This window comes from Phyllostomus hastatus, unplaced genomic scaffold (genome assembly GCF_019186645.2).
Source record: "Phyllostomus hastatus isolate PE091 unplaced genomic scaffold, TTU_PhHast_1.1 phas_scaffold_190, whole genome shotgun sequence".
Taxonomy (NCBI): domain Eukaryota; kingdom Metazoa; phylum Chordata; class Mammalia; order Chiroptera; family Phyllostomidae; genus Phyllostomus; species Phyllostomus hastatus.
Genome location: NW_025334014.1, coordinates 394,056 through 411,394, shown reverse-complemented (window position 1 = coordinate 411,394; position 17,339 = coordinate 394,056). Strand labels below are relative to the sequence as shown.

The window sequence follows — 17,339 nt, the reverse complement described above, 5'->3', positions numbered from 1 at the left end:
ACAGTAAAGCAAATGAATGAATGGGGGAATGACTAAATAAAGCATTCTGAGAAATAAGGAAGTGCTTTTCACAAAAGGAACAAGTGGATTTTACCTGGTTGTGATAATACTGCAACTACATTTTTATCATAAATTCTCTATTAATTTTCCAAAATGTTTAAGAGATAATCATTGCAAGGGAAAGCCAGAGACCAAAACACTAATGTCTGCAAGAGAGAAAACATTGGATTTTTAGAAAAACTACATTGCCTGATTTCATCTCTGGTGATACAGCCTATCATTATATCCTTATTTTTCAGCCTAGGGGATGGAAGAGGTGGCTGCTTAGAGTTTGTGCAGTATAGCCACTCTAGTGTCTGTCCTATTACCTGCATCCTTCATGAGCACAGTCTACAGTCTTCACATTCACTGGCCTTTTTGAAAGCTTTGCCTCTCCTAGTAGAATTACTAGGTAATTCTCACCAGCCTTCTTCAGAAGGGACTGAAGCAATATTTTCTGGAACCCATAGAGAAGAAATATTATCTGCTCCTCAAGTATATACTATTAAGGATTAAAGGATAAGTCTAGGGGGAAAATCTAGCAACATGAGAAGAAGCTGGCCAGGAGTTGAGAAGTAGAGATCGTTTTTTTGTTGTTGTTGTTTTTTTGTTTGTTTGTTTGTTTTTGGTGGGAGGGGAATGTGCTGAGCAATAAAGTGGAAGTAAATTTGCTCAAAGGGAAAAATATCAGTGAGTGACCACACTTGTAAGTAAATCTATTTCTTTATCTCACAATATTATATTTAACATTTATGTTAAAACTGTAAGCCTGTGCAACAAACACTATCTCTCTTTGCCTAAAGTCAAAACTAATAATTCTGATGTGTGTGGAGTATGTTGTGTGTGTGTATCAAATAGGTTACAAATAGTCACTTTGGTAAGAAGAAAAAAAATTTGTGCTGCATGGTTAAAATGAAAACATATTCTCATTCTTTTAAATAATTCATTGATATGGGTGGCATAGGTACAGCCTCATAGAAATAACACAATTTTAACAGTCATGGTCAAATGTAATCTATTTCATAGTCAGTGAAGATAATCTGCACTTAACACTTGCTTTGTATCTATCTACCTTGTGCCATTTACTGAGCTAGTAGTGTCTTCACAATCACAGTCATTTTTTTGAGCCAACTTATCTTCATTTTACAGCAAATAGTCAAGGTTTTAGGGCTTGAACACATTTGAGGGAATTACCTTTGCTGTTTAAGTCAATGAAAGTCAAGGGTCACAGCCTGCTGACTTAGATCAAACAGCTTCTTTAAGACTGTTAGTTATTTCACCTGTTGAATAAGGAGAATAATAGTATCTGAGTCAATGTTGATAAGAAGATGAAATGTGTCTGGCACTTGATAAGCACTCAAACAAATTAGGCTTCTAGACTAGAAATTGTCTCAGTAAAGATAACTCAGTCCTTAGGTGATGTGGTGCAAACACTTTGGAGTAATTCAAGTCCAACAGAAAATTCAATTGAATCTGTCTTTATAATACATTAACAATATTTAAAAACTATGATAACCTGAGTGTTGGACTGATTAAAAACCAAACTATTATAATAAAAATTTTAAAATCATAGAGTTAGTTACCCACCTAAATGTTTAGCTTATACAATACCGAATACAAAAACTCCATATTAGGTTCATTTGTTACCAAATATCCAAATTCATAAGTGGCCAAGCCAACTTTTTTTCCCTTTCGCCATGATGGTTTATCTTCAAGTAGACTTAAGGAGGGAATTAAAGATGAATGGTATAAAAGTTCTCAAAGTTCATTTAAATTATATGAAATAATTGGCTTGTTGGCAAGATGTGCTAATGATGGTGAAATACCCCTGAGGTCTAATTAGCCACAGCTAAGAAAGGTCATGGAATTTGCCTACAAAAGATATGAGGTAGCACTCTTGCAAAGCCTGGGAGAAGGGCCTTATCCAGAGGTGCCATTTATGGGTAAACAAAGACACAGTAGCTGAGCTAGTTGTCATTTTTAAACTTGCATCTTTTCTCCTTTCTTGGTGAACTAACAGCTGCCCGAGGCCCTGATCATGGAGCTATGTCAGACAAGTTCATAGGTGAGATTCCCAACCCTGCCCTCAAATGAAATCATGTAAGTAGAGAATCCCGGGTTTAAATGCATCTTAGAAATCATATAGTCACACCTGCCCCCACCAATATTAGTTTTAAATCTCTTTTTCAATACATGAAGCATCAGGAAAGATATAATCATTTCAATATGACAAATGTAGAAATAAAAATATTTTGAGGTCTTTTTTACTGATAAATAATTAAATTAGAATCACATTATATATTCACATTTTTCTCAACTGAATTTTCCAACCTCAGAATTTTCCTATATTACACAATTTTAAAAATCATCTCTGTTAAAACCCACACATTATTCAAAGAGATGTACAATATTTTACCTATTCATGTCTTAGTGTAGGACATTCCATGCTGTTTCTGATTTTCCACAGCTCTTAATAATTATGTTGAACATATTTGTACCTCATGAGTTTCCTCTTTTAAAAATTCTTCTTTAGAGTTTACTCCTACAAAGAATATTGTAGAGTTAAAGAAAAAAGACAAGGTAACTTTCATTTTTTTCATTGCTATTTCTAAACCATTTTTTCTTATATCTTATTTTCACTACGTGCACTATGGTGTTTTCTGCTCTGTTGGGGGAGTCCACCTCAGAATAAATAAGGGAATTCAATGAAGCTGCTGCACTTTGTTTTCACATGTGTATAACATTTTCATTTGGGGTAATTAAAAAATACAGCTCTTTATCCATTTACCTTTAAAAGGAAAATAAATATATTTTTTTCAGAATATATTTATCTTTTCTCCCCTGTTTCCTTTGGAAAATTTTTGTCCCCATCTTTTCCTCATTCTATTAGTGATGGCACATCTTCCTGCAAGCAGGCATGATGGATGAAGGATGTGCTGGGAGGGTGGGAGAGGAAGGCACGAGAATGCCCACAGCAGAAAGCTACAGGAGTGGGGAGAATCATTCATACCACGGATGGATGAGCTGCTGCTGTTTGGTAATAAAATGTTGGGGAGGGAGCGGTTACAAAAGGCATTTAACAAGGACACTTTTTATGATTTATGTGGATAAACATACATTAATATATGCAGAGTAATTGTCCAATAAATATTTTCTGAATGAGTGAATGTGTATTAGATACTTAAAGTAAGTACTCCATATATGTGATTGTATTTATGTGAACGATACTTTATATGTCTTATATAGCAGACAACTTTTATTGTCTATATTAAATTTCCATGTTTTTAAAACTGTGAAAATAAGGGCTTCCTTTGCTTGATAAGTCCTCCTGTATTGAGCACCTACCTACCCAAGGGTTGTTTTTAATCTCAGTCTATGGAAGCTGTAAATTTACTGAATGTGACTATGTTAAAATTTTGTTAGATTAGATTTAAACAAGAAAAATGAACTATTTTTGAAAGATTTTATTTATTTAATTTTTAGAGAGCAAAGGGAGGGAGAGAGAGAGAGAGAGAGAGAAACATCAATGTGCTGTTGCTAGGGGCCAGGCCTGCAACCCAGGCATGTGCCCTGACTGGGAATCGAACCTGCCATGCTTTGGTTCACAGTCTGCACTCAATCCACTGAGCTACTCCAGCCAGGTCCAAAATGAAGTATTTTTAAATTTCTAAACAATAAATTATTAAACAAGAATGCAGCTTTCTTTCAAAAGCTTACTCATGTTTCTCATAAAATAGAGAGCAATGATAAACAGAGTGGGGGATGAAAGCACTTGAATTCCTAGGTTTACAGGCTGGGGGAACAGGCCTGTTTCTACACATGGAGATGAGAGAAGGTGGCAATTTTCTGGCCATTTATTTGTCATCCAATAGGTTCCAGACTCTGCAGATATCATGCCAGGCGCTATGCTAGGGCAGTGAAGAAATATCCATGAACAGCATATGTGTGATGGAAGACACCAGCAAGGATGTATCTTCCAACCACTTCCATGTGTTTTGTCTGCTTATAATAGATGCTTATTTACCATGTCTTTCTCCCCACAGTTAGAACTATGGGTTCAAATATAAATTCTGGAAGAAGGAATAAGTCTTCTGTGCAGCACTTTACAACTTACAAAATGCAACTGAGATTTTCAGTTTGTACAGACAGATACGGGAGAAGGCTGGGAAGCGTAGGGCACTGAACTGACTTCACAAAGTCACATGGAGTAGGGACCAGAAAGAGAACCTAGATATCCTGTATATAGCCCAGTATGTTTATGGTAAATTACACATCAATTGTTGCCCTATAGATTTTTTTTGGGAGATGGGTACTAGGGGTCTGAAGAGATGGAAAGCATTATGGAGGAAGTGAGAAAGAGTTGAAACCATTAGTGGGGTGGGGGGTGCCAAGGACAAGCTCCACATTTACAGTGAAATATCCGATTTCTGTATTGTGAAATTCACACAACAATCCTTCATGTGTTAACAGGTCTCATTTTTTATCTCTTTATAGGTAATGTAGGCCCCAAGAAAGTGTTACTTCTTACATGGATCACCTCACACATCCCAACAATGTGACTGAGTTTATTCTCTTGGGACTCACACAGAATCCACAATTGCAGAAAATACTCTTCATTGTCTTTTTGTTCATTTTCTTATTTACTGTTCTGGCCAATCTGCTCATCATCATTACCATTTCCCTCAGCCCCACACTTTCAGCTCCCATGTACTTCTTTCTCACTTGCTTGTCTGTCATAGATGCCCTCTACACCTCTGTCACCACCCCCAAAATGATCATCGACCTCTTGTACCAGAGGAGAACCATCTCTTTGGGCAGCTGCCTGACTCAGCTTTTTGTGGAGCACTTCCTGGGAGGCTCAGAGATCATCCTCCTCATTGTCATGGCCTATGACCGCTATGTGGCCATCTGCAAACCCCCTTCACTATGTGACCATCATGAGGCAGGGGCTCTGCTGCCTCCTGGTGCTAGTGGCCTGGATTGGGGGGGTCCTGCATGCCACTGTACAGATTCTTTTCATGGTCCACTTGCCCTTCTGTGGTCCCAATGTCATTGACCACTTCATGTGTGATCTCTTCCCACTGCTGAAACTTGCCTGCAGAGACACCTATAGGCTCGGAATGATAGTGGCAGCCAATAGTGGGGGCCATGTGCTTGCTTATTTTCTCCATGCTGCTCACCTCCTACATAGCCATCCTGAGCTCCCTGAAATCCCATGGCTCTGAAGGACAGCGCAAAGCCCTCTCTACATGTGGAGCCCACTTTATGGTAGTTGTACTCTTTTTTTGTGCCTTGCATATTCACCTACATGCGTCCTGTGGTCACCTACCCTGTGGACAAGCTGGTGACTGTGTTCTTTGCAATCCTAACTCCCATGTTTAATCCTGTCATTTACACAGTGAGAAACACAGAGGTGAAAAATGCCATGAGGAGTTTGTTGAAGAAGAGAGCAGCTTATCCTGTTCAAATGCCAAGACCATGATGATGTATATAAACAGGGAGGATTATATCTATTGCACACTGTGAAAAAAAATTAACAGATTTTGCAGATCATTGGTAGGGAAAAAAAGAAGTTCTGAAATGAACGCTTATTGAGCACTAAGAAATGGTTGGGCTTTTTCCTTGGTAAAAAAGTCTGATAACTTTTTTTTAACTTTGTTTTTATTGTTTACAGTATTATAATTGCACCATTTCCTCCCTTTGCCCACCTCCACCTAGCCCTCACCCTCCTTCCTTCAGACCATCATGATTTTAAGAACATATGCACCCCGTGTTCATAGCAGTGATATTTACAATAGCCAAGATCTGGAAAGAGCCCAGGTGTCCATCAGTAGATGAGCAAATTAATAAACTGTGGTACATTTACACAATGGAATGCTACTTGCTGTAAAAAGGAAGGAACTCTATCTTTTGCAACAGCATGGATGGACCTAGAGATTATCGTGCTATTATGCTTTTGATAACTTTCAATGTACTTTTCCACAGCCTCGATGTTCATGTGCATAGACTGAGGGTATGCAGTGGAAAAATCGATGATAAATCCCTACTGTGATGCTTCTAGCAGGGGTGTACAACATTTTGGTGTCTCTGGGCCACACTGGCAGGAAGAGTTTTTCTGGCAACACATTAAATACATTGTGACATGTAATCACAAAAAGATCTCAAAATGTTTTAGGTAAGTTTATGATTTTGTGTTGGGCTGCATTGATAGATATCCTGAGCCTCATGCAGCCTGTGGGCCACAGGTTGGACACCCCTGTTAGACCAAGTTTTTCTCCAGAATGTCATTGCTATGTTTTGAAAATCTCTATACCTGTTACGTGGATGAAATTGGCTTTTCCATAGGACTGTGATATTAGGATTCTTTTATTTTTGCTTAGCTTGTGGTAAAGCAAAGCAAAACAAACAAACAACCTACCCCCCTAAAAACACAAATAAACAAAAAAAACCTAGAGGATGGAAAATCTAAGAATATATGGGGAAAGGGATATTTGGGGAATTAGAAAATCCCTGCTGAGTTTTTCCCTTTTTGGCACTATGTATCTACCAAAAGTGAAAAGAAAGACCCCCACAGAAGGAAGAAATAATCATTCATGACCTATCTCTGTTTTTTTTTATCTCAGCACAAAAATAAGCCATAAAATTTGAAGTTACTCAAATTATTCTGAATTTGGCCTTATTTTCTTAAATTCCTTATGGCTCACAGTGTCTCTTGTAGAAAAGGAAGGTTTTTATTTTCATTTCTCCTTTCAAAGACTTTAGGAGCTATTCAAAGCAACAAAGGTGAACATTCTTTTAACTAATCTCAAGAAAAGTGCATATGCTTAGGTTCCAAAGCTGTTTCTCTGGAGGTGTGATACATGTATTTACATTAAATAAATGCTTTATTATCAATCATAGATATTTAGGTGAGTTAGGTGACTCATCCACGTACTAAGTCGGCAGGCTCCATACTATTATTATCCTCATTTTACAGAGAAGCAAACTGAAGCCAAGGGAGGTTTGATCACTTACTTTCCTCAGTTCACACAGCTAAGAGTTATAGCCACACAACTTGAATTCAGGTCTTCCAAAAGTCAGTCTTACCATCTTTCAACAAAAAGCACTTGCCTGTTTATGTCTATAGACAATATTAACAGCCTTACAGATTTACATTATCTTTCCAGAAAGTTAGTTAATTAATTAATTTATTTATTTATAGGAAAAGGGAGGGAGAAAGAAAGGGAGAGAAACATCAATGTGTGGTTGCCTCTCACATGGCCCCCACTGAGGACCTGGCCTGCAACCCAGGCATATGCCCTGACTGGGAATCGAATCAGTGACTCTTTGGTTCTCAGCCCAATATCCATCCACTGACCTACACCAGCCAAGGCTTCCTTCCAGAAAGTTTTCGTCTCATATTTTGTAGACTTATCTCACACATAGCCACATATTTCAGCAACAATGCCCCTCTGTGTACATGGAAAATATCAGGGCACTCTCCATTACTATATAACATTTATAAAGCAAAGCTTCTCACTGTGACATTCTGCCCCATGTTACTTTTTGTGAATAAACGTTTCTTAAACTCACTGGTCATCTGGGGGTATCTCTTCCATAATTTGACCATAAAGTAATGTCAGAGGATAATATGTGTGTTCTTTGGGGGTAACTCTGTGTTCTACTTCATGCATGGTTATTAAATTCATAAGAAATAGAACATTTTTCTACAAAGCCTAAGTCTGGAAGAGATATAACCAACACTTAATGTATTAAATATGGTCAAGTCTGCAGCAGCTGGTGAGAAACAATTTTACAGAATCTGGACTAAATGGCCCATGTTTAGGAGATGAGAGTAAGCCAGCAGTAAGGATAAGAAGAGTACTGAGCAAATGTTCTTTCCACTCTAAGACAAAGAGGAGGGTTTGAAGAGGGAAACTACAGCCAGTGATTGTGTCTTATGGGCCATACAGAGTACTCAGTGGAGGAGTGAGGAGACTGATGAGGCACAAGTTACAAATGGTCAACAGCAAAGTTGGAAGGTGCAAGAACTGGAGGAGGAAATGTCAGGTGGTCTGACATTCTTAGTGGATGGAGTTTGCTGCTGTGGGGATAGTTTTAAAGAATGTGAAGATGTCCCTTTGCACTCAGCATCAAGATTTTCTCATGAGGATCAACTGTCATTTGATTATTTTTGATACTTAACACAGCATGTAAGGAAGCAAGTATGTTTACCCCTAAAAATTAGTAAGATAAATGCTGTTTGGATCTATTGTATAAGGGTTCTTTAGTTTAATTTGGACTTTTAATTCAGTGAAAATGTTAAGTGAAGGGAGTGAGCTACTATTGTTCAAGGCCAACTATAAAGCATTTTGTTCTTTATATGTTTTAACTCTCTGAATGTAGAAACAAGTTTTATTGGATTTTTACTCCATTTTTTACAGAATAAAGTGAGACTCAATCCAGCTTAGCAATAAAGGCAAGTCTTTTAGACTCTGCCTCCTCTAGTCTTCCCACTTCACAATTCACCTCACTAGCATGGTGTGAAAATATTCAAACACAGAACCGACCACTAGTCACATTTTGAAGATGTCCTTAAAGCTTTCTCCTCTTATTTTGGGGGCCAAGTTCTTCTTTTAACTGTTTTACCTCCCCTGATTTCCAATTTCCAAACCCTGCCAGCAACTCAGGGGCCATTCTAAAGGCTGATGATCTCTCGGAGAAAACTCTTTAAATTCCAATTGGAAATCAAGGAAGAAACAAAGATACTTTGCTTCCTTATTGATTGTTTTCCCTGAGCCCATGTCGAAGATGGTACTTGAGGCAGCAGGGAACATTCTCTAGTTTGTCTTCCAGAGATATTCTTCCTCTCTCTCAGATGTAAAAGTAACACTTGGAAAAGACTTTTGCATTTTTTTCGCAGCCACTGAGTGGACTTTTATTTATAGAGAATAGAGATGGCCATCACCAGCACTTTCAAGGAACTCAAACATGATGAGATGTGTAATTCACAGTTTTTCTTTACAGAGAAAATCTGAAGTTGTGATGCTGTATTTAAAAGTAGGGTGTCATGGTCCAGGTATGAGGTTTAATGCAACATGTGAGTCTATCATTTAACTGTGCACACATGGACTAGTTACATAACCTTTCTGGCTCTCAGAATCTTTATTTTTGATGGTGGTTATATTACCAAGTTCAGAGGGCTAAGAAACCAATAATACATATGGGAGTCATTAGGAGAGAGCTTGACACATAATACTGTCCATGCTCAATAAATAGCAGCTGTCAGAATGCAAACTGTTTTTGGAAGGTTAGGAGGTCCTATTAACTCAAGTCTAATGAAATCAGACCTGTCTTCAGTTTTTCACCTTTAGGTTAAATCCAAATACCTTAGAAATGCAACAAGTGCATATTTCTGTCTTGACTTTCTAACAGCATTTAATTTATTCTTTCTAGTTGTATTCTCAATTATCTTTCATATGAGGATGAATGTCATGATATAGTTTTAAATATTCCCATCCTGGTGTTTTCGTTTAAAAAGTGGAATTTTCAGAGGCTGCATAAAGAATAGTCTTGTAAGAGCATGATAATTCAACTGCTATTTACCTTTCACAATTACTGATATAATATTGCACTAATATTCTCAGTACTAAATCTCCAGCAAAGGCACACAGCCATTCATTAAGGGTAGGAAAGAGTGTCTCAGTCAAGTCACAGAGCATAATCTCCTAATTTTCATCATGTTCACTTAATTTTCCCTAGTGCATTTGAGATCATAAATAGCCTTAGATTTCTGCACTGGAACTCTTCAGGAATAGTTACATGGCTGAAATTAAAATGCTTTAGTGCTAGGGGTTGTGGGCTTTGCCTCTTTCTTAAAGTGAACTGAATCACTAGGTCAATAGAAGAATAAAAAGGTTTCAGGCATCCATTAGGAAGGACACAGGTGGACAGAGAGAAAGCTTATTAGTTTTTTCAAATTCCCGAATCAGTAAGGGTGTACAAGTTGAGACATTTAGGGACATCAGGAGAAGATTATGGAGAAGAGGGAAAAGGGCTCTGAAATCTGAAGAGAGCATTTCCAAGATAGTCAAAAAGGAACATGATTAGGTAGATAGAGAATAAAACTTTTATTGCTAAAGTAAAGAATACACTGGAATTAAGGAACTTAACTAGGAGAGAAATTTGAATATGGTTTTAGTCTATTCTTTTAATTTTTAATAATTATATTTACTTAGAAAAATACATGCAAATATGACTGATATGCACTGATAGGTACATATAAATGCATCTAAAATTCACTGCTTGAAATATAATTACAAAGTACTGCTTATGACAACCTTAGTACTAATTTTTCATATTTTCAATTATTATACATACTTTGAAGTTGAAAGAGGAATTTCTATTGTTTTTGGAACAATGGATGCTAGCATCAGTTTGCTGCCAAAATGGATAAGAAAACAATAGTGGGCACTGGGGAGAGAGGGGAGGCCAAATTCCCAAGGCCACAGCCCCATGAGGTGGACTAAATCCCACAGTCCATGACTGGGAGGGGCCGTGCACAATCTGGTGCTGCTCCAGTATATTAAAATACACGTCTATGAAGAAAGGAAAGACCTTGGAATCTTCTAGTGAAAATATGAACAGAATCAGCTGCTCCTATAGGAGTGTATGAACTACAAATTGATGTCAAAGTGAGTATAGAGATTGGGAAGGGCTGGGCCAATGATATGGCTATTTATAGAAGGTTTACATTAGTTTATTGTTTGTAGTGTAATTTCTGTGTATGTTAGCATGTTAGTTCCACTGACACAAATTAACTATACTGGATGTAATAAAATTATAGTCAATAACCCATCTCCTTTGTTTTTAACTGTTTAGATAGAGGATAATATGGTGTTGTGGGTTTTAAACTTGAGTCTTTTTGGTTTTTGGGACAACACTCAACCCACTGAGCTATACCAGTCAGGGCTTAAGCTTGGCCTTTAATGTTAACTCTACGTGCTAAAAGTAATTCTACCATATGTTCTCTTCTAAATTTTAAAATTATATTAAAATGTCTGTGCAAAGAAGCAGAATTATTACAATGTTTTATTTTTTCATTTAACATATTGTAAACAGGCCTCACCATGTATGTCCTTGTATTATTTAGTATTCACAGCATCTTAATTTGTAGTACTGATTTGCAGAAACATCTTCCCATTATTGAACATTTTATATATTTCTAAAGTTTTACTGTTATGAAAAACATGCATTGTCTTCAATTACAGAACTTGCACTACCTCATTCACCTTTAGAAAAATTTTTTAGGATTGGGTTCTAAAAATGGAATAGAAACAGGTATATAATTCTGGAAGTATTTGTTAAAACATTTGTGAAAGGGTTACATGAAATCAAGTAGTTTGATTGCAATTTTAGAATTAATATAATTTTCTCCCTTTTTATTGAATTGATTGGGGTAACCCTGGTTAACAAAATTATACAATTTTTCAGGCTCACAATTCAACAACACATCATCTGTACATTCCACTGTGTGTTCAGCACCCCAAGTGTAGTATCTGTTGTTGCCATTGATTCCCTCTTTACCCACCTCCACCACTCCCACCTTCCCTCTCCCTGACAATCAGCACATTGTTGTCTGTGGCCCTGAGTGTTCTGTCATTTCTTCTTCTTTCTTACTCTGTCCCCTCACCTCTCCCACTTAGCAGCCCTCAGCCTCAACAGCTGTCAGCTTCTTCTCTCTATCTATGAGTCTGTCTCTATTTTGTTTGTTCATTCATTTTGTTCATTAGATTCCTCATATGAGTGAGACCATATGGTACTTGTCTTTCTCTGACTGGCTTACTTCACTCAGTATGATTCTCTTCAGGTCCATCCATACTGTCACAAAGGGTAAGCTTTTCTTCTTTTTTACATCCCAGTAGTATTCTATTGTGTAAATGTACCTTTAGTGAGGGTGAGGAGGTGGAGAAAAGGGAACTCTGGTGCACTGTTGTTGGGAATGTAGATTGGCGCAACCACTGTGGAAAACACTATGGAGTTACCTCAACAAATTATTAATATAATTGTTTTATGACCCAGTGATTCTATTTCTTCAAATTTATCTGAAAAATCCCACAACACTGATTTGAAAGAATATATGCCCACTATGTTCATTGCTGACAAGCTGATAACTACTGGATCATACATTGGTATCCTTTACTTTTAACAAATGGTTGTTGACTGATCCAGTGACCTTCCAGGATTTGCTTTGTACTCTTGTTTTTTGGGTGGCAATTTGTAGCTGGATATGGTGTTCATATTGCGGCTTTTTTAAAGAATGTCTAGTACCTTGGGAATGTAGTGGAAATGGTTATTTCAAAGTAAGCATGAAGACATATATTATGACAAACAATCGTATCTTTATTGTAAATTCTCTTTGTTAGCTCTGAATGGTTTTCACAAAGATCAGGTTATTTTTCATTCTGACAGTAAGCCTCATTATTATTTTATTTACTGATTTAACAAATTATATGTATATGTACACACATATTTCAGACATGAATTTCTGTTATATGTACAGGTGAGGACACAACCATTCTCAAAAGCTGATGTCTAGCTATAGAAAATAGTCAATAGTTGGAGTACTTCTCTGGACAACTCATGGGTAAGGTGGCTGTCTTGCTAAGTGAGAGAATAGTGACTAAAATTGGCACTGATCATAGCAAGTTTTGCATTTTTCCAATTTGACACTCACCATAATCCTGTGGGATGAGCTCATAGGTTATATGTGAACATACTTGGTTTGCAGTAAAGTCATATAAATGACAATTTGTACATGATCAGATTGGGCCACATAAGTAATTAGTAAATATATTAAAAAGTCTCAAGACTCTACCTATACTCAGCATACTCTTTGCATTCCTTACTTATGTGGTTGGTGCCAATTTGTATCTGTAATAATTGGACTATTACTTTTCTGAATCTATATCACTTGCTCTGTGTCATCAAGGGGTCTCCTTCAAACATGAGGAAAAGAATTAAAGACTCTGATTTCCACAGGTGTTTGAAGACAGTAGCAGGGCCAGCTCTGCTCCTTTCTGTCTTCATCCATTAGGAAGGAATACTTAAGTGTTGGAGCCAGGATTCTGTGCTTAAATTCCAGACCCAGCATATTATTTGATGTTTTCTTTTTAAGCATGGTTTGTCTTCCAGGAAAACAGGGATAATAACATATAACATGGACTGTTTCCTAGGACTATTTCCTGAACAGCAAATTTCTTTACATTAGTTAACTTGGTCATGCTGACAATACCCTTAAGTAGGTATTATTGTTTTTCATAAACAACTGTTCTTTTTTTAAGTGACGAATGAAGAAAGAACCTGACTCAGCATGTGCATACTTGTTAAGTGTTAATGTAGAGCTAGGCACTTTTCCATAGAGCTTTCCTTTTTCACAGGGAATGAATTAATTTATCTTTTTTGGTGTTTTTTAATGAATTTATTGGGGTGACATTGGTTAACAAAATTATATAGACATCAAGTGTCCAATTCTATAATACATCACCTGTATATTGTACTGTGTGTTCACCATCAAAAGTCAAGCCTCCTTCTACCACCATTTATTCACCCTTTAAGCTTTTCTACATACACCCTGTGTCCACCCCCCCTTCCCTCTGGTAATCACCACACTACTGTCTGTGTCCATGAGTTGTTTTTCTTAATCTTTTCACCTTTTCATCCAGTCCCATAACCCACCTCCCCTGTGATAGCTGTCAGTCTGCTTTCTGTATTCATCTTAAAGGCCCAATTCAGCTCAGAGTTAAAAACAATTGGATAAGTAGCGATGATTTTCAAATGACTCTTAAACTAGGGGTTATTTCTTCTCTTTGTAGATAAGGTCATCTCCTGGTCAGTGATGGCATGTGAGTCACCCCATTCCCATTCCATACTAATGTCAGGAATGACCAATAAATTACAAGTTCTTTGGCTCAGTGTGGATATGGCTTCAGAATCCTCCTCAACAATTCACTCCAGGAAACCATAGCTACATGATCTGCTTTGGCAGTGGAGATTAAAAGTATGTCACTTCTCTACTGTATACCAATACTTCTCCTATAAATAAGCTCTGTCCACGTTAAAGTATTGAATAATTTATCTCCTCCTTACATCTGCCTGACCTTCCACAACAACCTTTAGCAAATTTCCAATTTTCTGTTCTCATTTACAACAGAAGCATGTAATCAGCTTTTCATATGGATGCACCAACTGGTTGATGACTGTGATACAATGGTATCATAAACTGGTCCAAGGTGAATTTTTCTTTTTCTCATTATTTCAGATTTTATATGTTTACTCTAGAAGCATTTAGCTTTTCCTTGGAAATCATGCAAAACCAAAGCTTTGTAACTGAGTTCATCCTCTTGGGGCTTTCACAGAATCCAAACGTTCAGAAAATAGTATTTGTTATATTTTTGTTCAGCTACATGGCAACTCTTGGGGGCAACTTGCTAATTGTGGTGACCATCAGCAGCAGCCCAGCACTCCTGGGCTCCCCCATGTACTTCTTCTTGGCTTTCTTGTCCTTCCTGGATGTCTGCTACTCCACCGCCATTGCCCCGAAGATGATTGTGGACTCTCTCTATGAGAGGAAGACCATCTCCTTTGAGGGCTGCATGACCCAGCTCTTTGCTGGACACTTCTTTGCTGGAGTGGAGGTGATTGTCCTCACAGTCATGGCCTATGACCGCTATGTGGCCATCTGCAAATCCTTGCATTACTCTTTCTATCATGAACTGGAGGCTCTGTGGCATTCTGATGGGGGGTGGCCTGGACAGGGGGGCTTCCTGCATTCCATAATACAAATTCTCTTTGCTTTGCAGCTGCCCTTCTGTGGCCCCAATGTCATTGATAATTTCATATGTGACTTGTACCCTTTACTAGAGCTGGCTTGCACTGACACTCATGTCTCTGGCTTTTTGGTGGTGGCCAACAGTGGCTTTATGTGCATCATAATTTTCTCCTTGTTGCTTGTCTCCTATGGTGTCATCCTGTGCTCTCTGAGAACCCACAGAACTGAAGGGCGGTTGAAGGCTCTCTCTACTTGTGGATCTCACATTACTGTTGTGGTTTTGTTCTTTGTCCCCTGCATATTCACATATGCTAGGCCTCCATCCACTTTCTCTTTTGACAAAATGGTGACAATAGTTTACACCATCCTAACCCCCTTGCTCAATCCTTTGATTTACACCATCAGGAATAAGGAAGTGAAAAATGCCATGAAGAATGTGTGGAACAGACTAATGGTAGTTTGTAATGAAAGGTGAGACTGATTTGATGGAATCTACACTCAGTGTGTGTTTCAAGACATGATGGAGATGCTGAATGTAGTTCCTGCAATGAAGACTTAGAGTGGTCCAGGGTCCTTAAGTCTTCTCTGGCTTCAGCACTCTCAAAAGTGTCTCTGCTCCCTGAGGGGCCATTATACTGTAGATGGCCTTGAGGCCAGATTGGAAGAAATTTCTGTCTTGGGGGACCCATCATTTGAAGAGATTTAGAATGAGAATAGGAAGGGCTGTTTTTTCTCCACTACTGGGTTTTCAAGACCCTTGGGAACCCTTCCCCATGATTCATAACTGCACTCTCTTTCTGGTTTTGGGGCAGTGATATTCCACTAGGTCATGGAGACAGAAGTTGATTTCTGCAACGAAATCTTTCACCAAACTATCCTCCCTAATGTTTTCTTTGACTCCCTCCCCTCTCTATCTTTCTGTATGCTACCCTCTGACTCTTCTTTCCTTGGGTCAGCTCACTCTCACTCTCCTCTCTCCTGTACTCACTTCACCCATTCTCTACTCCTGCCTCTTCCACACTCTTATTCATTTAGGTATCTATTTTCTGCTTTGATATTTGCTTCACCATGCAGCATACAGAACTTGCTTCTGGGGTTAGACCAGAAAATTAAGGTATCAATTCATGTCTTTCTTGGAGGGCTCAGGATTTCTCTTTTCTAGGATCTACATGATCCTAGAACATCTACATGAAATCAGTTTGAAGGTTTATGTGACATGGATGGTGAATGTTAGAGACAGAGGCTATTTAGCAGAACTGCACTCTAATTTTAACTTAGGTATACTTCGAAAAACTTCCTTCTCTCCTTCGTTCCTTCATTCCTTCCTCCCTTTCTTCCTTTATTATTTATTTTTTATTGTTGTTCAAGTACGGGTGTCTTCATCCCCCCCTACTACTCCCCCTCTTCCCAGCCACCCCACTCCCCACCCTTGATCCTACCCCTCTTTGGTTTTGTCCACATGTCCTTTGTACATATTCCTGACAACCCTTCCTTCTTTTCACCCCACATTATTCCTTTCCCAACCCCCCCTGATTTCTGTCAGTTAGTTCTTAATCAATGTCTCTGGCTATATTTTGCTTGTTTGTTTGTTACGTTGGTTAGGTTCCTCAGTACATGAATGGATTAAAAAACTATGATACATTTACATGATGGAATACTATGCAGGAGAATAAAAGAAAGGGTCTTACCCTTTGTGGCAGCATGGATGGAACTGGAGAGTATTATGCTAAGTGAAATAATCCAGGCAGTGAAAGAGAAATACCATATGATTTTATCTCTAATAGGAAAAACTTTCTGTATCTCAGGTCAGATTTTCCACATTGAAAGAACCAGGAAAATGGGCACACTTACCTTAAAAGAGTGTGCAGGTCAAATGAAATAATGAAAGTAAAAATTGTTTGAATAATATAATTATACAACAAGAATAATATGTAATCTGGGATTGTGTTATTCAATTTAATAAACAGTTAATAACACACAGCAATACAGGTGAATACATGATAGAGGCCTTTGTCCATTTGGAGAAAAGGGGGAGACTTGTAGTATCAAGTATATTTGAACTGGTTTAAAATTTCAGGAGGTAAAAGTAAGAATTAAAAAAGGGGAAATTGCATTCTCCAGTACTGTGATGTACCCCCAGGTCAGAGAGTTAGGAAAGTTCAGGAGTGTTAGGAAACATGAATGAGTTCAGTGATAAAACCTCCAAAAGTGTTGGTCTGATCTAATGTGTTCATCTTGTCAGGAGCTAAGTTTGTGTCTTATGTCCCCAAAACTCCTTTTTGCTTATTGAAAATAAAATGAAGTAGAATTATATGACCTGGCTTTCATGGTTGTCCAACATCTGTCCATAATTTGATATCTTACAACGTTTTGATTAATGACAGCAGTGTTTAGGGAGATCATGTGTATGTTTACCTGAAGCAATGCATGTTTTTCCCTTGTGATGTTTTGCTGACTGTTGTCCCCTAACTCCTCCTGTCTTCACAGTCAA

The 17,339-nt window shown here is 37.9% G+C and overlaps 2 pseudogenes; both read left to right on the top strand.

Annotated features, from left to right (window-relative positions):
• The first annotated feature begins 4,567 nt into the window (after positions 1–4,567).
• LOC123832455 lies at positions 4,568–5,521 on the top strand (annotated as a pseudogene).
• An 8,863-nt stretch (positions 5,522–14,384) lies between these two features.
• On the top strand, positions 14,385–15,323 carry LOC123832471 (annotated as a pseudogene).
• Positions 15,324–17,339: the final 2,016 nt, after the last annotated feature.